The 21,738-nt window shown below is 44.1% G+C and overlaps 1 long non-coding RNA gene across 2 annotated transcripts; it reads left to right on the forward strand.

The window, feature by feature from the left end:
- The first annotated feature begins 1,614 nt into the window (after positions 1 to 1,614).
- On the forward strand, positions 1,615 to 11,628 carry LOC103664109. 2 transcript variants are annotated; one of them, XR_005838319.1, is made up of 3 exons: positions 1,615 to 1,771; positions 2,739 to 2,816; positions 11,072 to 11,628. It is a non-coding gene; the product is annotated as an uncharacterized LOC103664109 (long non-coding RNA). The 2 variants fall into 2 exon arrangements; XR_568926.2 differs by having other exon boundaries at positions 11,253 to 11,628.
- Positions 11,629 to 21,738: the final 10,110 nt, after the last annotated feature.

Below are 21,738 nucleotides of genomic sequence, written 5' to 3' on the forward strand. Positions count from 1 at the left end.
GGACCCTCCACTGTGGCCTGACTGCCCCTGCCCTTGCTCTTGACCAGCTCCTCCCTGCTACCACCGGAAGGAATAAGGGCAGAGAAATTTCTTCCCCAAAGACTGCAAAGGGCTGGAGTTCATGCCTTTCCACCTCTCTCTTCTTTGTACTACATGCTGCCCCCAGGCACACTGTTTCTAGTAATGGATTCTCACATTTTTATTGAGCATTTACTGTGTCCCAACCTCTGTGCTAGAGGTTAAGTTGTGAATAGGTTTCTACTGACCCTGTGAAATTTGCTAGCTGGTGGTAAAGTGTACACAAAAATGAAGGGGCCACAACATAAAGGAGAGGTTGCTATGGACAGAAGCGTGGCGGTTGGGGGGCTCTATTCCAGTGGAGAGAGGCCAGGGCAGGTATCCCTGAGGAAGAGCCACTCAGGTGGGGACCTGGAAGAAGAGCAGGCAGCCAAGCCTGGGGGCGTTCCAGACAGAGGACCATAGCTGGCACAGAGGCCCTGACGTGGGACCTAGATGTGCTCAAGGGAACAAGAAGCCAGAGTGACGAGCTGGAAGAAAGAAGAGAAGCATTCAGAAGGAATCAGCACACCAGGTAGGGGCCAGGTCACACTGGGCCTCAGAGACCTTCACGTCTGCGTTGTGCTTTATGTGCAAAGAGAAGCCTGGGCCAGGGTCATAACATGGCTGTTTGGAAAAGGTCTGGCTGGCTGCTGGGCTTCGCCTGTACAGCAGGGAGCCTGCTCGATGCAAGGAGATCGGTCTGGAGACCACTGCAATTGTTCAGAGGAGAAAAGCAAATGATTGAGACTAGGGTGATGGAAATGCATGGAGATGAAGAGAAACTAAAAGAATTTCACCAATAAATCAATAAACTCATAAACAACAGCAAAATAAGTGGTAGGAGGTGGGAGTTTAAGTATTTTCTAAATAAAACCTAAGAGTGACCCATTATTTAAGGATAGCAAATAGAACAAAAATATAAACCTTCCTAGATACGAAAAGATATAAAGATGTATTTGATTCCTTACCCCCTACAAAGGAGGGAGCAACTGAAATGGGGACATATAAGGACATTCTGTCCTTTTTCTACACACACACGGATACATGTGCACACACGTGTGCACACACGTACACACATATGCGCACGTAGACATGTACACACACATACACACATACACACACACACACTGATTTAATAGGAACCTGTTAAATCACGCCAGGAGACAATCAGCAAAATCCAAACTGTGTGAAACTCTCCGGGACAGATGATCGAAATTACTAATTTAAAAATTGGATGGAGATAAAAAGATGTAGGAGAACATAAAAAGTAGAAGAGATTTAAAAGACGTCAGCCAATCACAACTTATGGATCTTATTTGAATCCAGATTCAAACAAACAATCTATAAGAATATCTTCTTGCCCCAGGTCTGTTATGGAAATACAAATCCTAACTGGATATTTTAAGGGATTGTTGAAAAAATTAGGCACCATACTGCTAAGATGGTCATGTTTTAAAAGGAGTCTTTATCTTTTTTTTTTAAAAGATTTTTATTTATTTATTCGACAGAGATAGAGACAGCCAGCGAGAGAGGGAACACAAGCAGGGGGAGTGGGAGAGGAAGAAGCAGGCTCATAGCAGAGGAGCCTGATGTGGGGCTCGATCCCAGAACGCCGGGATCACGCCCTGAGCCGAAGCAGATGCTTAACCGCTGTGCCACCCAGGCGCCCCAGGAGTCTTTATCTTTTATGGAAATATACTGATATATACAGGTAAAAGTATATGATATCAGGGGTTTGTTTCAAAATACTCTGAAATGGGAGACTGGGTAAAGTCATAGATGAATTAAGTCACCATGTGCTGACAATTGTTGAGATTGGTGATGGGTTCACTGGCTTTCTCATATTTTTTTTCCCTCTATTCTTACAAACTTTTAAAAAAGTCCATAATAAACGTGCTTCACAGAAGCAAGGGAAACGAAATTTGAGAAATGTCTTACAGGCAGAATTGATAAAATAGGATATTGGATGATGTAGGATCAGGAGGGAACTGGAAGGCTCTAGAACAACACCCAGGGCTTCAGCTTGTGCGCCTCTTCACGCAGGGTCGTATTAGTCAGTTTGGGTTTGCCATAATAAGATACCACTCATTGTGCTGCTTAAACAGCTGAGGTTTGTGTGCTTACAAATCTCTGGAGGCTGGTCAGTCTCAGATCAAGGTACAGCAGGATAGGTTTCAGGTGAGAGTTTTCTTCCTGGGTTGAAGATAGCCACCTACTCACTATGTCCTCACCTGGCAGAGAGAGAGAGCTCTGGTGTTTCTTTCTCTTCTTTTAAGGGCACCAATTCCATTGAGTTAGGGCCCCAATCTTAGAACTTCATTTGATCTTAATTAACTCCTACAAACTCTATCTCCAAACATGGTCACACTGGTGGGTAGGGCTTCAAGCTATGAATTCTGAGGGGACACAATTCAGTCCATAGTGGTGGTACCATTTGCTGAGGGGGAGAACTAGGGAAGTACCCTGGGGAAAGAGAGATCTTCCCTGGTCACTGGCGAAGACATTTAGTTATTCAAATAACACAACGTTGACCAAAGCTACAGAAGCCCAGTATCATAATGAAGGTTTAAGAACAAGAGTAACATCAGCATGGATTTATTCCATATTCCTTCACCAGGAACTACGCTCAGTACTTTTTAAGTCTCATCTCATTTGATCTCATAATCTTCATTTTACAGATGGCAGAACAGAAGCATAGAGAAGTCACCTACACAAGGTTGCATGGCTGGCATTTGGTGAATCAGGACCTGTCTGATGTAAGAACCCATGCTTTGTTCTCATTCTACTGCAGTGGAGAAGCTCTGACTCTGGGGATATAGAGGTCTGCATTGAACCCTGGTTTTGCCATACACTTGCTGAGAGGTCTGGAGTCAGTGACAACCTCTCTGAACTTCGGTATCTTCATCTGTAAGGTGGGGGTGATAATATCAACCTCACAGGCTTTAATGAGGTAAGGTAGTGCATGGGCTATGCTTGCCACAGAGGGCAGCTGCTGTTGTTTCTATTGTGATTTTTGTTACTTTTCTGACATCATTGACATCTCTCATCCCCCTTGTTTACATTTATCCTCCTTCCAACAGACCAACGGTCCTGGAACCCTTTGGGTAGGGATGGGGATAGGACAGGTAGGGCAGGACATCTATCACTCATGATTCCCTTCTATCACCCATGATCTCCTGGAGAAGCCAACCAGGGTAAGATGACCATGCAGCTACAACTTCTCAGACAGGCCTGGTTTCACATGTCGGTCCCATGGTCAGACCTAACATCCCCATTTGGGGGTTCATAAAATGTCCTGAGTATTTATAAATAACCCCAGGTTCTACCCCTGCTGTTGCAAAGCAGCTCAATGGATACCCTTCCCTACGCAAACCTTCCAATCCTTACTGACCATTATTCCAGGAAAGAGCGGGTGTTTCTCAGCCATGAGGCAGCAGGAAGAGCCCTAGGTGGTCAACCACCCAGGTCAGCCCGAGCCAGCTGTATGTCATTGAGTTGAACAGGTCCCACCTCTAGACCACAGTTTCCTCATGGAGGCTCCTTGGACAGAGTTCTGAGGGCCACATCAGCCCTAGGCTCCGAGCCTCTGTTGGGGCTAAGCTTAGGTACGTTCCCATCATGATTTTTTAGTGAGGTGAGGACAGTGTGTGGCTCAATTACATGGTTCATCCCCCTGTCCCCCCCACCCCATCCTAAAAACATGCTTACTTCTCTGTCAGAAAGAAAGCCTAGTGAGGTGAAGGGAGATGTATAATTCCTTGTAATTCTCCTCACAGCACAGATTTTCTGTGCAATTACCTACAGGGAACACAGGAGATTAGAAATGCAGGAAATTTTCTGGGTGTTGTGTCAAAGGCCTGACATGTGAGCAATGAGATTTAGAAGACTATATCCCCTAAGAAAAGAGAGAGTTTATCACCCATGTGCCCAGAGCTTGTTAGGTGCCTAGCACAAGTGGCCCCAAATCGCTGAGAAATAAGATTTTAAACATGCGAGCATTGTCCCTGCCTGTCTTAGTCAGTTTGGGCTGCAATGACGAGATACCATAGACTGGGTGGCCTCACCAGCAAACATTTGTCTCTGCCAGTTCTGGAGTGCTTTGAGCCTGAGATCAGGGTGCTAGCATGGTTGGGTTCTGGTGAGGACCCTCTTCCTGGTTTATCAATAGCCTCCTTCTTGCTGTGTCCTCACAGGGTGGAGCGAAGGCTCTAGTCTCCCCCTCTTCTTATAAGGGCACTAACCCTACCATGGGTCTCCACTCATAACCACATCTAAACCTAAGTCTCTCCTAGGGCCCCACCACCTAATGCCATCACACTGGGGATCAGGGCTTCAATGTATAAATTTTGGAAGGACACATCCTGTCCATAGCAGGGCCCCGAAGGCTGTGACAATCTACCTCAAAAGACCGAAAAATGGCCTGGTTCCCAGACCCCTGTTTTCTCAATTATATGATGGCTTATTCACTCAGAGTGAAGAGTCCCTGTGGCTCTGGGGACCCACACTCCAGGAAGAGATGGGTGGGCATGACCAGAGAGGGTCACAGAACCTCATGTGCATTGGTGGGAAGGTGGCCATCACCTGGTGCCTATGGGATGGGTGGGGGTGGGACCTGGGGAGTTAGGCAGGTATGGGACATGACTCCTCACTCAGGATCACACAGTAGACTTGTCAGAGCAGGGCCCGGAAAGGGTCCTCACCCAGGGCTCAGGCAAGCCCTTAGACCCTGTGGGCCCCACCACCTGTCAGCTCGGGTGGCTGGGGCTGGAAACTCGGCATTGAGAGCCAGTTTTCTCAACTGTAAATGGCTCGGTGGGTTTCTGCCAGGGTTATAACAGTTCTGCTTTGTAAACTGCAGAATGCTATATATGTGTGACCCATATATTTAGAAAAGATGAACTAAATCCTCATTATTGATATGCATCATTGATATTTTAAATTACACATATTAACAATAATAACAGGATTAAGCTCATAGAATCCCAGAGCTAGCAGGGTTCTTCCATGCAGCCTTCCTTATCTGGTGTTGGCATCCTGGTCCCTATCCGTGCCAAGTGGTATTAATTGCATTACAAATGACAAGCACGTTTAATTTCAGAATTCTCCTAATGAAGAGAGCTACTCAAGAAGGAATTCTCATGCCTATACACCAACCAGCTTGGTGTTAGTTGGCTCAAGCCCCAGGCCTGGGGGATCCATGGTGGGGAGTAACTGTCCATCACTCTGACCTTCTTAGAGGACACAGAGCTCTAAAGACCAAGGACAGACCAGAGCTACCATACCTGGAACTGGGGCCCCAGCTGAGGTTTCCATCATGCCCACCGTTCTCCTATCAAGCTGGTCTTGTTCTTCATGGCTCTGAGAAGAAAAGGAAGTGGGGAGGAACAGGAACAGCTGACATCCTCTGTGCCCCCCCCCATAATACTTTGTTCTAGTTTTTACCCACAGAGGATCTCAGAAAGTTTTAGAAAGTTCCAGACCTCCTTGCTATAGAGCTCAGGTGGGCCATAAGAAGTCAGCAACTAGCACCTACCATCATATGCTTTCCCAGGACTGGTGCAAGAGCCCTACAATTTCATCCATAGTCCCCAATCTCCCACAGCATCAGGAGTGGTGGTGCATGGGTTCATTCCTTTTAGGGTTAAAAATATTCACCCTATTAGAACTGTAATACTCAGAGGGAGATTTTCCCACTAGACCACAGATACCATGTCACTAGTGACAGAATGAGGCTCTGCTGAGAAAGGCAGCCCTCTGTCAGCTCCCGAGACAGAGAGTGGAGGCCAGGGCCCAGAACCCTCCTTCCGCATCTGCCCTGATATCTAGTGTCTCTCCATTGTAAGCCCACTAAAAGATCCGAGCGGAAAGGTGATCTTAACCTGTTCTTTTGAGCTCACACCTCCAAGTCACAGTGATAACATACAAAACACCATTATCAAACGCTTTAAAGGAGCCTGGTCAACCGCCAAACTCCTCAGGCCAAAACAAAACTTCCAGGGTCTGCTAACAGTTACAGCCAAGGCTGAGGGACTCCTGCCACTTTAAAGTGTTGGCTTCAATGTTGATGGTAAATGGAAAAATCTGTAGGTCACAGCTGAGATGTGGGATAAGGAGACTCAGGGTAGGTAGGGATAGAAGCAAAGTCATCGAGTTAGGTGGGGATCTGTGCCAGGCATGAGAAAATCAGGCAAAGGGTGCCACCCTGACTTCTATTCCAAAAGCAATTATAGACAGAGTTAAAAAATATGTCTTGAATTTGTGGGTGGTCTTCTCTCCCTCCTACCATGCAACTATGCCTGTGGGGGCTGTCCTTATTCCTACAACAGAACCAAAAAGCCGAAAGTGGATACTGAACCATAAATATGTAAGATAACATTCTGCCATCTCCTGAGAACCAAGCCATCATTCTCGTCCTCACAAGAGTGCACGTGGACACCCCCTCTCATTTACAGGGAAGAAAACTGAGGCTGAAGTTTGAAGTAGTTTTTCCAGATTCGCACATGGCTTTCGCGGCTGAGCTTTGAGCACAGCAGGCGCTTTAATCCCGTGTGAGGCTCAGTGAAGTACCCACCCTCCCGGTGCCCTCCCTCATTTAACATCAAGACGTCACATATTCAAAGGAGAAACTAGAAGTGAGCCTGGAAGACACCCAGCAACAAAAACAGTGAGCAAGGGTGGGCCATAAAAACCAAGAAGCAGCCCATGCAAAGGCTTGTGAGCCTGACCAGCTTGGCCAGCTGGGTGGGGGCTTATCTGCAGAGCCCGCATTAGAGTCCACTGTCCACTGCCAGAGAAGTGAGGCGTGGAAGACAGGAAGGGCTCAGCCAGAAGCAAGTACGAGACCGCCGGGATAGTCGGGGCCCATGTGCAGCCCCTTCCACAGGCCGAGCCCTCGTCCCTGTTCCTCACCCATAAGAAAGGAGGATGCTGTGTAAGCCCCATACCTGGAGATCCAGGGAGACTTGGCCACCTGTCAGGGGTATAAAGCACCGGGAACCTAAGGAGAACCAGGGCAATATGGTGACCACTTTCTAATGGCTTATGGGGCATCCACTGCTGTATGCGGGGACTGGGAAGGCCAGCCTACAATATACACTGAAAGATGCAAAGGCAATGCCAAGACTAGGCCAGTGTTTTTTTTAGCTGATATCAGTGGTCCAGGCTCTTCATCAAGGGGCTGAGGATTCATGTGACCCGGTGATGGGTGGTACGTGGGCAAAATGGAGGTCACATAACACTAAAAAGAATCAAGTCAACATAAAGGTATCAGTCTCGACCCAGTGAAGTGGGGTCCATCAGACCAGCCACCAACTCACAAAGGAAGTGCAAAAACAATGCTCTAATAGCTTCTGGGGTATTCTCAGGCCCTCTGTGAAGCATCTGAGGTGCTGGCGTGGCCCCAGAGATGGGGAGGACACAGACAAAATGTGGGGTTGACAGATAACTGACTCATAGGGTTGACAGATAAAACACAGGATGCCAAATTTGAATTCCAAATAAGCAACAAATAATGACATGGAACATGCTTATAATAAAATATTACTTGTTGCATATTTGAAATTCAAACATAAGTGGATATCCTACATGTTTATTTGCTAAATTTGGCAACCTGAGGTCCAGCAGCCAACATACTCCAAGAACCAGAGCAAGGCAGAGACTTCTCTCATCACTGTGGGGCTGGCATCAAAGGGCCACCTCCCTAGCCAAGGTGGACCCCCTAATGTGGCCACAGTGATGTGGGAAAAGTATCCCAACAATATAAGGATACTCCTCTACTGCAGCCCTGCCCGAACCAGGTACATATGATTTTACACTGCCTAGTAGCTGCATCTTGAAAAAGGAAAAAAGAGTCGGGTGAAATTAATTTTAATATACTTTATTTACCCCAATATATCCAAAATATCATCCTTTCGACATGTAATCAAGACGACAATATCAATGAGATATTTTACATCTCTTTTTAGGGCTCTGGCTTTGAAACCTGGTGTGTAAATTAACAGCCCTTTTCAATTTGAACCCTTCAAGGATGCTCAATAGTCTTTATACAGCAGTGATGCTGTAATGGCTTCGAGGGCTGCTAGTGGCCATCTGGGCCCCTGGCCGAGAGTCCCAGGCATTGGTGTGGTTCCAGTGATGCTAGGGAGGTGGGGTGAGTGGGGGGCCAGGCAACTGACCACCTCCAAGAAGAACCAAGGCAAAATGGGGACCACTTTCTTATGAGTACTGGGCTTTCACCAGCAGCCCAGCCCACTGCCAAGGGTTGAAGCTGTGGGGCAACCCTGAAGATAGAGAGCACTAAGTAGCCAGTCCCCTCTGAAAAGAGCCAAAGCAAGACTGTGATTCCCCTTTTAGTGGTTTAGAGGCTAGCAGGACAGGCCCAGGCCCTGGGCCAAGGGTCTGAAACAGGGGAATGGGGAACGAGGGTTGGGCAGCCAAGTAATTCCTTGCGACAAAAGCCAGGTAATGCCGTAATTATTTTCTAATGACTTCGGTGGCTGGCCCCAGGGCCGTGGAGCTGAGGCCCTGCTGTGTCATGGTAATGCAGGGAGCAGTAGCCAGCCAACCATTCTGGGAAGAACCCAGGCAACGTGGTGAGTTCTGGGGGTGGCACCAGAGGTACAGGCCCCCTGCCAAGGGTCTCGTGTACTGATTTGACCCACAGGACATGAGGAAAGTGACAGTCAATCCCCTCTAGTAAGTAAACCCAAGGTGATGTGGGCTGGCAGGTCTCCCTTGCACTCTCTACCCAGGGACACCCTGAACCCTGCCCACCAGAACCACCAGCCCCTCCTGCTTGGGCCTGTGCTCCTCTCCCCGTGAATGTCTCCAGCTGACTCCAGCTGATGGCAACTGGGCACAAGTGTGCCCACTCCCAGATGGCCCACCCCAGGCAGACAAGGCAGGGTGAGGTAGCAGTTTTCCCCCGTTATGTAAGTTCCTACATAATTTCCTCAATTTTGCTTCTGGGCCTAGAAGCCTAAAACATTTGCCAAGCCCTGATCTATCTAATGACGTTCAGGGGTTGTGCAAAGGTCAAGGCGCCTGCCAGGGATCCAAGGCCCCACAGTGGCTCCTGTGATACGGAGGAAGGGGACCGGGCAGCCAACATGCTAAGCCAAGGCAGCATGCACCTTCCCTCTAATGCTTTCTGGGACTGGCCCTGGAAGCTGTGTTTCCTGCCAAAATTCGATCCACAGGAGGTCAGATACGGGGCATGATCTCAGCCCCAGGTGACAGTGTAGCTCCTGAGGACCTGCCACTGAAGGGTGAGTGAGGACTTTTCACAAGACCAGCCTCCCTCTCCTGTTTGTTGCCAGAACGTTGAGTGGACCAGGGCAGGCAGAATATTTCAGCTCCATTCAGGGGGTCTTTAGGTCAAGGCCACTTGTAAAATATGGAACTGTAACAGGCTTATGCCAATAGTAGTCACATAGGTGTGGGATCATATTTGAATACATACTGTGTTCATCTGCAAAGTCAGTGAGTGAGGAGGGCAAAATGGCCCCTATTTTTTTTTAAAGATTTTATTTATTTATTTGACAGAGATAGAGACAGCCAGCGAGAGAGGGAACACAAGCAGGGGGAGTGGGAGAGGAAGAAGCAGGCTCATAGCGGAGGAGCCTGATGTGGGGCTCGATCCCATAACGCCGGGATCACGCCCTGAGCCGAAGGCAGACACTTAACCGCTGTGCCACTGAGGTGCCCCAAAATGGCCCCCATTTTTGTGACATAGTTCCAAGATGGAAAGAAGCTGCAGATGTGTGTTTTGAACCAAAGTTGGCAGGAAGGAGGGGCTCTTTTTCGGGGGTGGAGGGAAGTACAGAGTCCTCTGAGTTGGAGAGCTGGGAAATCAAGGTTATTAACTGGGAAACTTAAAAGTCATTACCTTGGAGAGGTCTGAAGTGACTGGATATCAGCTTTGTTTGCAGAGTTGGCTTGGGTATGGAGGGCAGGGTACGGTGGGGAGACTCTGGGCTTGAGGACAACTGAAGCAGACATGGAGAAAGAAGGGTGAGGAATACACTAGTAGACCAGCTATAAGTGCCCAAACCAAATTTGTAGCCCTATAATGTTTGCAGCCTTGTGCAGGGGGCTTAAAGAAGTCAGAAACTAGCAGCGAGATAAGGGTCCTGGGGCTGAAAGAAGATGTACGGGGAATGCTCAGAAAATGTCAGGTGTTGGAATTTCCACCTCAGAAGTTGTCCAGAGTTTGATGGCTTTCCTTCACCAGGGGTCAGGTTTGGCAAATCCAGGGCCAAACCCCTGAAAGGGGGAGAGAAAAATTACTAGGCTGTCAAAAGTGAAATGGCCAGTGGAGGTGGGTCATGGGTGCAAGAGGAATAAGGGCTTCCTGAGGCTGGAAGAAGACTCTGGGAAGGCCAAGTTGTAGTAAGGGTAGCTCTGAGCTCAGGAGTGGCTCAGTTTGCAGCTGAGATTGCATGGAAGGAGAGGGAAGTGGGTCAGAGGAGGAGCTCAGGGTTTGCCATCTCGGAGGTGTGGAAGGCGTCTGTCAAGGGCCAGGTTCTAGTCTGAGTTATGACCTGGCCTGTGGCAGCAGGGAGGACAGCAGCAGAGGCATGGCTGCAGGAAGCCAGGATACTGGCTAGGTCATCAACAGGATATTGAAGTGACTATGGATGGCACCCAGCAGCATGGAGAGGCAACAGGATGAGTTCTAAATTTTTGCAAAGTGAGAGCATCTTTTCAGGAGTACAGGTGATGCGTAACAAATATTGCATGGCGAGCTTGGCAAGGAGGCTGTGAAGTGGGTTTGCACTCATAGGATCAATTGGAGCAATTTTCTGTTCTCCCTGTGATGAAGGCAGAGGTGGGAATGGAAAGACCAGAAAGGTTTCAAATACATGGGGTGGTGAAAGGTGTGATCCAGAAAAGCCTTGGGTGAGCAGCGGAGTTTGACATTCCAAATTAAAGAGAGTTTATGGGAGTGCAGGAGGCCTCTTGATTAGTGCTTGCTATTCACATTCACTCTCTTACCATTGACCTTGATCAGAGAGAAGCCCTTGTTCCCATGGTGGAAAAGAGAGAAGAAAGGTTATGGATGCATCTATTGTTGCTGAGTAAAAATGACCAAGCCAGAAGTTGAAGAGGAGGAATTAATTACACTATATAGATATAATTCTTTAATTACTACAAATGTGGTGTATCTACAAGTAAAATGCCCTGTATTTCAGGTGGCTGAAGATAAATCTCTGTACACTTGAGCTCTTTTCGAACCAAGAAGCACCAAACCTAAAGCTTCAAACAACCATGAAATTCTCACAACTGATGACCACATGTGCCTTTTATTTTTTAGCCATGACATTTTTTGAGTATAATATCTACTTTCCATATAAGACCTCTTTAACATCTAGGTTCCCACTGCTTTTTTCTGGCTTGTTCACTCTTCAATATAGAAGACTTGCGATCTCAAAGAATCTGTTTATGGTTGTCGTATATGCTTGATCCAAGTTTATTTATGATTTATTGTCCGTGTTTATAAGGTTTGTTTTTATTAAAGCTTCCAGAGATGGCGTGAGTTCTTTCCATAAGTAAAAACTTCCTACTCAAGTAGCTTACTGGTTATTTCACATGCATCCGTGTCAAGAAGTACCACTGCTCACTCGGCATCTTAGAAGCCACGAGAAGATGGTCTTAAGATGTTCTTGGTTCAAAGCTTCCTATATTCTCTCTGTTTTTCCTTCTCGGTTAAATCACAGAGTAGTCTGGTTATAGCTAAATGAGGAGTAAATCTCCCACAACATCATGTTTATTCAAGGACTGATCCACCCTGGGTATTGGTTAATAAAGTGTCTTTTCTTTTATCATGGCAGTTTTTCTCCAATATAGATTAATATGTCTGCTTCCGCAGTGTCTCAAATATTTAACTTCAGCTATGTCAAGATGATAATTCATTGAGTTTTGGAACAGATACCCAAGGAATTGAAGACAGTCGGGGCACCTGGTGGCACTGTCAGTTAAACATCCAACTCTTGATTTTGGCTCAGGTCATGATCTCCGGGTTGTGAGATCAAGCCCCACATTGGGCTCTGTGCCCAGTGGGCAGTCTGCTTGAGATTCTCTCTCTCCCTCTGCCCCTCCCCCCTCTAAAATAAGTACATAAATCTTTTAAAAAATAGTCTAAACATTCTTCAAAGCCATGAGCTAAAAAGTTGCTGTGCCATCAATGCAGGCAATGTAATCATGTAACGACGGAGCTAACGACTGAATACCTGCTATGAGGGTTTTTCGGGTCAGGCGGCATGTGAACACTCTAGAGCATTATCTCAGGTGAGAGATCTGAGGCACAGGCGAAGCAGCGTGGGTGATGATGCATTTAAGCTCCAAGCAAACACATATGCAGCATCTATTTCTTACAGCTATACACGCCGTAAATGACCTGCAGACACATCAAATAGAATAGTTCCATAAATAGAGAAATTGCATTAATATATAGATGACTTTTCGTCAAGGTCTGGTCAGGAAAAGAGACTCAGCACCAGTTTGTTAGCAGAAAGAATTGAGTGTAAGGAATTGGCTGACAGATCCTGGAGGCAGGGTGCAGGTCCCTCCGCAGCTCTGAGCAGGGACTGCTGCCCAGCTGCTGCTGGCCCTCGGTCCCTTGAATGAAGGCAGCACATGGAGGACTCAGACATCGGAAGAAAGAGCACTAGATGTCTGGGCTGGTGACTCTGAGGGAGTGTGGTGAGGCTGGTTCTGGGAGTCTGGAAAGAACTGGAAACAACTGCCGCTGGCTGGGGTGAACAAACGGTTGCTGGGATGACAGTCGTAAGAACCAGACTAGAATTATGAAACAAGCTTCGTCGCAGCAGTAGCTTTCCGGTCTCTCTCTAGTGCCCCCTAGTGGCAGAACCTAGGAAGGAGCCAGCTGCCAAAGGACAAAGGTGATTCGCAGGCGCCAGCCGGGTATCACACAGCCGAATGGGAAAGCTGGTCAAGAGGTGAGAGACAAGAGCTTAGCAACCCAAACAAGATGCAGGGAAGTGAAGCGGTAAATTAGGTTACTCTGTTCTGCTTATTACCATTACTTAAATTCATGACGATCCTGGGAGCTTTCTTAAATCAATGGATTGAATTTTTCTGCCCACCCAGTGTTCCAAAGTCAGATTTTTTTAAATTGTTCCTTCAACCATATACCAAAACTCTTACTACAAACTGATGCCAGAAATTGTCTGAGCCCTAAATCAATATAGTAAAATAACCATCCTGGGCAAGGAGAAAGAATTATCAGACTGACTTCATTCTAACCTTCTACACAAAGCCGAGCCCTGCTTTTGTGGGTTGGTAGTTATACATTTGGAAATGACAACTAGCAAGACCCAGGTGCTGACAGGAGGCTAAATTGCCCTTTAGAATTATCTTTTCTGCCACCTCTCAGTACTTTACCACTTACATAAAGAAGGCAAAATAATAGGTTCTTTTGTTTCCAGTACCTATAATGTGCATTTCCAGGTTTGTTTTGGAGTACAGCTGTGAAATCTTTCAGCACTGACATAATTCCCTTCCTATCCAATTGTGAAGTGTTCTTTGAGCAATGTAATTGTTCCCCACTGCAATTCTTACAGCAGTGTGTCAGCATGCCAATCACTTACTCTTCTTCCAGTTCTGATTGTTCCCTGCTGTGTTAACACCCAGAATGAGTACTTCCAGCTGTTGAAAGATGTCAGCATATTTATATGAACTCCTTCATGGCTCCTAGGGAAATTTCCTGAAGCAGAGACCAGTAGGTTCCTGAGTCTGTGGAGATAGGACTGGACTTGTGTTTAATTTTCTTTGGGGTCAGGAATAGTATTAAGTATTTCAAATGGCATATGTGAGCACATAGTGTCATTTTATCTTAATTGGGCTTTGGTCACATCCATGCCAAACAGTAGAGGACACATATTCAAAGTCTCTTCCGGAAATGAGAAACTTTGTCTCATGGTAGGTTCTAAGAGATCTGAAGAGATGATTTGTTGAAATGTTTCTGGCTAACACAAATTCACTAAGCTTTTTCTAATATTTCAAATTTCTCTCTGTATCAAGTTTACATACCTATTTCCCTACGATTGCTAAAGTTTCCCATAATCTGAGTGTAACACATTTTTCCCTTCACTGACTGGGTCTCTTCAAATATCTTGACTGGAGTGGTTACACCCCCTGTTGTGGGTTGAATTTTGTCCCCCAAAAGGGTATGATGGAGTTCTAACCCCTGATACTGTGAATGTAACCTTGTTTGGATAAATGGTCTCTGTGGATATAATTAAGATGGATGTTAAGATGAGGTCACACTGGAGTAGGGTGGGCCCTTAATCCAATATGACTGGTGTCCCTATAAGAAGAGGAAAAGAGACACGAGAGAAGAAGGCCATTTGAAATCAGAGGCAGTGATTGGCCATATATTAAGGAATGTTAGGGGCTCTCAGGAGCTGGAAGTGGCAAGGAAGGACCTTCCTCTAGAGGCTTCGCAGAAAACACAGCCCTGTCAATGCTTCGACTTGGACTTGTGGCCTCCAGAACTGTGAGAAAGTACATTTCTGTCATTTGAAGCCACCCAATTTATTTTTTTTTAATAATGATTTTTTATTATATTATGTTAGTCACCATACAGTACATCCCCGGTTTCCAATGTAAGGCTCGATGATTCATTAGTTGTGTATAACACCCAGTGCACCATGCAATATGTGCCCTCCTTACTACCCATCACTGGTCTATCACATTCCCCCACCCCCCTCCCCTCTGAGGCCCTCAGTTTGTTTCTCATAGTCCATAGTCTCTCATGTTTCATTCCCCCTTCTGATTACCCCCCCTTTCTTTATCCCTTTCTTCCCCTACCGATCATCCTAGTTCTTATGTTCCATAGATGAGAGAAATCATATGATAGTTGTCTTTCTCTACTTGACTTATTTCACTTAGCATTATCTCCTCCAGTGCCGTCCATGTTGCAGCAAATGTTGAGAACTCGTTCTTTCTGATAGCTGAGTAATATTCCATTGTATATATGGACCACAGCTTCTTAATCCAGTCATCTGTTGAAGGGCATCTCGGCTCCTTCCACGATTTAGCTATTGTGGACAATGCTGCTATGAACATTGGGGTCATATGGCCCTTCTCTTTACTACATCTGTATCTTTGGGGTAAACACCCAGTAGTGCAATGGCTGGATCATAAGGTAGCTCAATTTTTCACTTTTTAAGGGACCTCCACACTGTTGTCCAGAGTGGCTGTACCAACTTGCATTCCCACCAACAATGTAGGAGGGATCCCCTTTCTCCACATCCTCTCCAACAATTGTTGTTTCTTGCCTTGTCTATTTTTGCCATTCTAACTTGAAGCCACCCAATTTATGGTCCTTTGTTCCAGAAGCCCCAGGAAACTGATGCACCTCCGCAGTCTACTAAATAGAATTCTAGAGGGGTAGGGTTCTTGGTCTTTGTTTCAACGTCCCTGTCTCTATTTCCCTCTAAGTTAGTGCCTTCAGTGCAAGTGGGATCTTCCCTGTCTTTGCTTCTGTTGGACACAGGGACAGAGGATTCTTAGATAAACTCCTCAAAGAACACTTCGGGGTGATGGCTGGTGGCCCCCTCTTTGCATACACTGGTCAATAATCATGAGGCATCCTGGCAGCTGGTGCAGCACCGGATTTTTCTTTACTGGAGGTGCAGTGGGGACAACGTCCATACCCACTTAGTTGGTCACCACTGTTACTAAAGAGAAAAGCCCAGAATCAGATTATAGGAACCCATCCAATGAACTTGTTTCCCATCCCCTTTGGATTTGCGGTCTTGTATTCCAATTCTGCACAAGGCTGCTACTCTGTAACAAGCAGCACAGCATGTCGCCATCGCACGCCTCTCTCTTCTGCAAATGCAGAGGGTTTTAGCCCTCAGAGCACAACCCCCAGGCCTCCTCCCTCTGATGTGTGTGCCCCTTAATTTCACCTAACTGGGACAACTCTGGCCATCCATCCCACTTTCCAACCAGATAATTCCTTACTCTTGCACCTATGTCATAAGTTCTACCTTAGAATATCAAGATGCTGAATAGACCTGTGATTTCAAAGTTAAGTTACACCAAAGGCAGTCATTGTAATGTAATGTCCAAACCAGCACCCCCTTTTAGGGTAAAAGGAGATGTTAAAAATTGTTAGAATTCTATAACTTTTTGAAACATATATTGACAAATGTTGACTTTTATTAAATTGATGGACCTAAAATTGCTCTACTTAAACTTTTTAAAGTGAAATCTTTTCTAAAAAATAAAACCCATTTACATGAAAGCAGAATAAAAGCTTTATACTGACAGTTAAACATTTAAAAATAACATAGAGAATTATTGTCTGGTATACATTCACAGCTGTTAACCAGTTTCTTAACCATTATCTGTCACTGTATTTTTCTGAAAAAAATGTATTTATTTCAATATGATATTATTTCCAATATTCAGCCTGCAATCAAAGTTGTATATTATGATAACGAACTTGGAATGGATGGCTCAATTGACTCCTCTGTTGGTCATCATAGTTTTAATTGTGAAAATAAACTCTCTAGGGGTGCTGAAATATTGGGTAAGATCAGAGCACATCTGCTAAATGTAGGATATTCTAAATTTCATTTTTTGAAATGAAAATGCACAAATGTCACCCATGGATATTTTCAATATGTTTTATTTTATCTTTAGTGCTTACCTTTCTTCAACAAATATTTTTCCAGGATGAAATTGATTCAATAAATTATCTCTGATGCTTTTAAATATTTCACTAAATTTAAATGCTTCAGAACTGTAGGGCTTCACAATTCCAATACTTTCTAATATGGGCTGTAAATGTATCCATTTAAAAACAGGAGTTGCAGCCAGTGATTCTTCAAACAAGTCAACACATTCCCAAACACAACTATAGAACTTACAAATTAAATCTTGACAAGGAAATAAAGGACAATTACATTGGAATGAAAATGATAAAACTATCCCTATTTGCAGGTGACATAAGTGTCTACATAGAAAATCCAAAGGAATTTCTTTTAATTCCTAGAATATGTGGGTTCAGCAAGGTTGCAGATTACAAAGAGAACACACAAAAATCAACAGCATTTCTATGTATACACAACAAGCATGTGAAAACCAAAATTAAAAACACAATCCCATTTCTCATCCTTCCAAAGAAAATGGAATACTTCAGTATAAATCCAACACGTAAAGGATCTGTATGCTGAAAATTACAAAATGCTGATGATGGAAATCACAGAAGACCTAAGTAAATGGAGAGAGATGCCATATCCATAGATTGGAAGGCTTGACATAGTAAAGATGTCAGTTATCTCCAAATTGATCTATAGGTTTAATGCAGTTTCTATCAAATTCCCAGCAAGGTGTTTTGTAGATATGCACAAGCTTATTCTGAAATGTATGTGGAAAGGTAAGGACCTAGAATAGCTAAAACAATTTTGAAAAAGCAAAATGAAGTGGGAGAAATCACTCTACCTGATGTGAACAATAATCAAGATAGTGTTACAGTAGGGGACTGCAAGACACAGACCAATGACACAGAATAGAGAACTCAGACATGGACACAAATGTGCCTGACTGATTTTTAACAAAAGCGCAAAAGAGAAGAGATAACCTTTTCAACAAATGATGTTGGAGCAAGTGACGTACAGAGGCAAAAATAAAATAAACTTTGGCCTAAACTTCACGCATTCTACAAAAATTAACTCAAAATGTATCATGACTTTAAATGTAAAACATGAAATCATAAAACTTTTAGAAAAGAAAAAAAAAACCAGTATGGTTTTGAGACCTGAAGGAGGCAAGAAGTTCTCAGACTTGACACCAAAACACAACCTATAAAGGGGAAAATCGATTAATTGGATGTTGACAATATTAAAACCTTTTTCTTTGCCAAAGACTTTCTTTAGAAAATGAAAAGATAAGCTACAGGGTGGGGGAAAATATTTGCAAATCACATATTCCATGAAGTTTCTGTAGGAAGAATATATAAGTAACTCTCAGTACCCAACAGTAGAAGAAAAATATCAACCCAATTAGAAAATGGGCAAAATAGGGGCACCTGGGTGGCTCAGTCGGTTAAGCATCTGACTCTTGGTTTCTGCTCAGGTCATGATCTCAGGGTCATGAGATCAAGCCCCCCATCAGGCTCTATGCTCAGCACAGAGACTCTCTCTCTCTGGGTCTCCCCCACCCCAGTTCTCTCTCTCTGTCTCTCTCTAAAATAAATAAATCCTTAAAAAAAAGAAAATGGGCAAAATACATGAACAGATATTTCACTGAGGAAGATACGTAGGTGGTAAATAAACACATGAAAAGATATGCAACTCATTAGCCATTAGATGCATGCAAATAAAAACTACAATGGGTTATTATGACACACCTGTCAGAATTATTAAAATTAAAAATGGTGATCACACCACCTGCTGGTCAGGATAAAGAGAAAGTAGATTTTCATACATTGCTGGAGGAAATGTAAAACAGTACAACTACTCTGGAAATTAGTCTGGCAATTTCTTTTAAAATGGACACGCAGTTACCGTTTGACCCAGTCCTTATTCTCTAGGGACTTTATCTTTTAGGAAAATAAAAACTATATTCACACAGAAGCCTGTTCACAAACATTCATAGCAGTTTCATTCAGATTCACCAAACACTGGGAAGAACCCAAGTGTCCTTCAATGGGTAAAAACTTAAACTGCAGTACATTCAGGACTACTACTCAGTAATGAAAAGGAGCATAACTATTGATGACACAAGAGGGGAATTATACTGAGTGAAAAAAGCCAATTTCAAACGATTACACACTGTAAAAGGGTGACATAACATTCTAGAATATTCTTTTTTAAAGGTTTTATTTATTTATTTGAGAGACAAAAAATGAGCGAACATGAGCAGGATGGGGGGGGCAAGGAGGGGCAGAGGGAGAGAGAGAATCTGAAGCAAACTCCCCGCTGAGTACAGAGCCAGACTCGGGGCTCAATCCCACCACCATGAGATCATGACCTGAGTGGAAAGCAGATGCTTAACTGACTGAGCCACCCAGGAGCCCCTACATTCTAGAATATTCTTGAAATCACAAGATTTGATGCTTGCCAGGGACGAGGAATGGGAGTGTGATTACAGAAGGAGCAGCACAACGCAGACTTCCAGTGAGGAAATAAGTCTGTATCTTGATTGTGGTGGCAATTCCATGAGGCTACACATGTAACAAAGTTGCATAAAACTATACAGACACGCAAATGAACAGATGTGAAACTGCAGAAATCTAAGTGCTTTGTGCCAATGATGATTTCTGGGCTTTGATAATGTACTATAGGTGTTTACCCTGTTACCCCCGAGGGACAGTGGCTGAAGGGTGAACAGAACATCCCTGCACACGTTTGTTGCAACTTCCTGTACACCTGTAATTATTTTACAATAAAAGGTTTAAGGAACTTAAATCTTGTGCACTGGTTGAGCTCTCATTCCCTCCAGCAGTATCGGAGTGATTCAATTTCTCCACATCTTCAATATTTGGTGTTGTCACTGTTTTTTATTGTAGGCATTCTGATAGGATCACTTCTCTCGCTTTTGTAGGGATAAATTTCTATTTCATCCCGCTTACAAGCTTTATTTTAAATCATTGCTTTTTTTTTTTTTTTGCTAAAAGTTGAAGTATTTTGGCACTCTATTGAATATATTGATTAAAGTTTCCTAACTGATTTCTAAAATAACCAAAATGTAGAAAGCTTGATTGCAACTATTCAGTACCACTGTAGGACCCATAAGTTGATCTACAAAGTATTTGTTCAAAAGTTCCAACATTTTGAAAAGCCAGTTGACAGGGTAGCATAGGGAAAGATATCTACTGCCATGCTGAAATATTTTAGTGTAGGCAACAAAACCTTCATTACACATTTTAATCCAGTTAAGTCTGACTGAATGACTACAAATTGAAAATTCTGAAAATCACAATGTCCATGTCAATTGGTAGGATGTCACATCTTCCTTGGACCCCTGGTATACCCAAATCTTGAGGCCTGCTGGAGGAAGGTCAGCTTTTACTTCTGGATCCCACAAATCAATAGTTTTTTCTAAAGCCATGTCAGATACCAAAGGACACTGGGATGACCTCAGAATTTGTCATTAAAGAGAAGCTTTTTCAGACAAACTTTCCCCCAAGAGGCTAGCCTTCAGAAAATGTCAGTGCATTCAACTGAAGAACTGAGTTGACTGGTGAAAAATCCTGCATTTTTGTATGTTTAGAATGTAAATGGGTTCTTCCTGCAATGATTAAACAGAATGGAAATGACCTAGTGTCTGTCGTCATCTCTATAATACTGTGGATAAAATTGGAGCATTTGAAAATTTGGAACATTGCCTGCCTACTTAACTGAATATGGCAGCCGTGGTCACTTCCCCCCAATCTCATTAGTGAGGTTGATGAGGGAACATGAGGTATTCATGATAGATGTGCATCTATCCAACTAGGAAGGTTAAATTTGCCACAGAACTGCCCCAGCTCAGGTAGCAAAATGTATGTAAAAGAACTTCTTATTCTCCTTCCCCCCAGAACCTGACAAGTTCAACGTTCCATGTCACCAGCCTCCACATACATAACTGAGAAGCAGTTAAGGACTGTTCTGGGAGGGAATTGGAGGAACGTTAAGGTGTCTGTCCACAGAGAACACCTTGATGCAGTTGATCTGTACTAATCTTGATACCAGTAAGATGGAGGTGAAGGAACCATGCTTATCATTTTGAGGATGACAGGCATCAACTAGTAGTCCTGGAACCTCACATAAAAACACCAAGCCACCTGAGAATGAAACGGTACGTGGAACTGTTGGAGGATGCTTTTTCTTACAGGAAAAAAGCAGGTAAAAACTCCCGGTTGGTTCAGCTATGATGCTGGGGAAGTCCCTGCTATCAAAATTCAAAACTGAAGAAGAGCAAGGCACTTAAATAGATGCAAAGAAGAATGGGTAAATTATACAAATCCCCTCACTTAGTTCCCAAACACTTCAAGGATGAAGAATTACCTCATGCAATATTGAAGCCAAGGTCATGGAATACCTTTGGCTAGAATAGTTTGTGCTATGCTAACAAGATCATAATACGGTTTTATAATTAGTTTCTCTTCCATGAATAAATATTTGTCTGCCCTTTTCACTTTAGTCCAGAGTTAGGCAGTGCATGGTACCACCAGTAGTCTTATTGGAGACATGCAATTGCTCTCTGAATCAGCAGCAAGCTCTATAATTTCTCTCTTAAGCCTACCCTTGGGCCACTGCCCACCTTTATGAGATGGTTTAGTAAGACTCCAATGAGCACTGATGCAGAATCTGACATAGTCTAAGACATTGGCAGATTAACAAGGATTTTATTCAATTGTACCTTTTCCATACCTGGAAGAAGCCTCCTTTGTTTTAAGATCTACATAGTTCAATGTAAAGTAACTAGTGAATATGTTATTTTTTAAGAAAATAAAGAGCACATTTCCCCAGACTACCTTTCTCTGACCTGTGAGTCAGGTCCTCCCACTTCCCTCTACCTGGACATTTGTCTTGCTGGGCCTAGATCTCTTGGCTGGGTTCCTGTTCCTAGGGCCAGACCATTTCTGGTGTCAAGATTTCCTTTCATAAATGCTTTCTTCAGTGCCAGCCACTATCAATGATTTTTCTTTCTGGTGAA

The sequence above is a fragment of the Ursus maritimus genome, unplaced genomic scaffold (assembly GCF_017311325.1).
Source record: "Ursus maritimus isolate PB19 unplaced genomic scaffold, ASM1731132v1 scaffold_29, whole genome shotgun sequence".
NCBI lineage: Eukaryota > Metazoa > Chordata > Mammalia > Carnivora > Ursidae > Ursus > Ursus maritimus.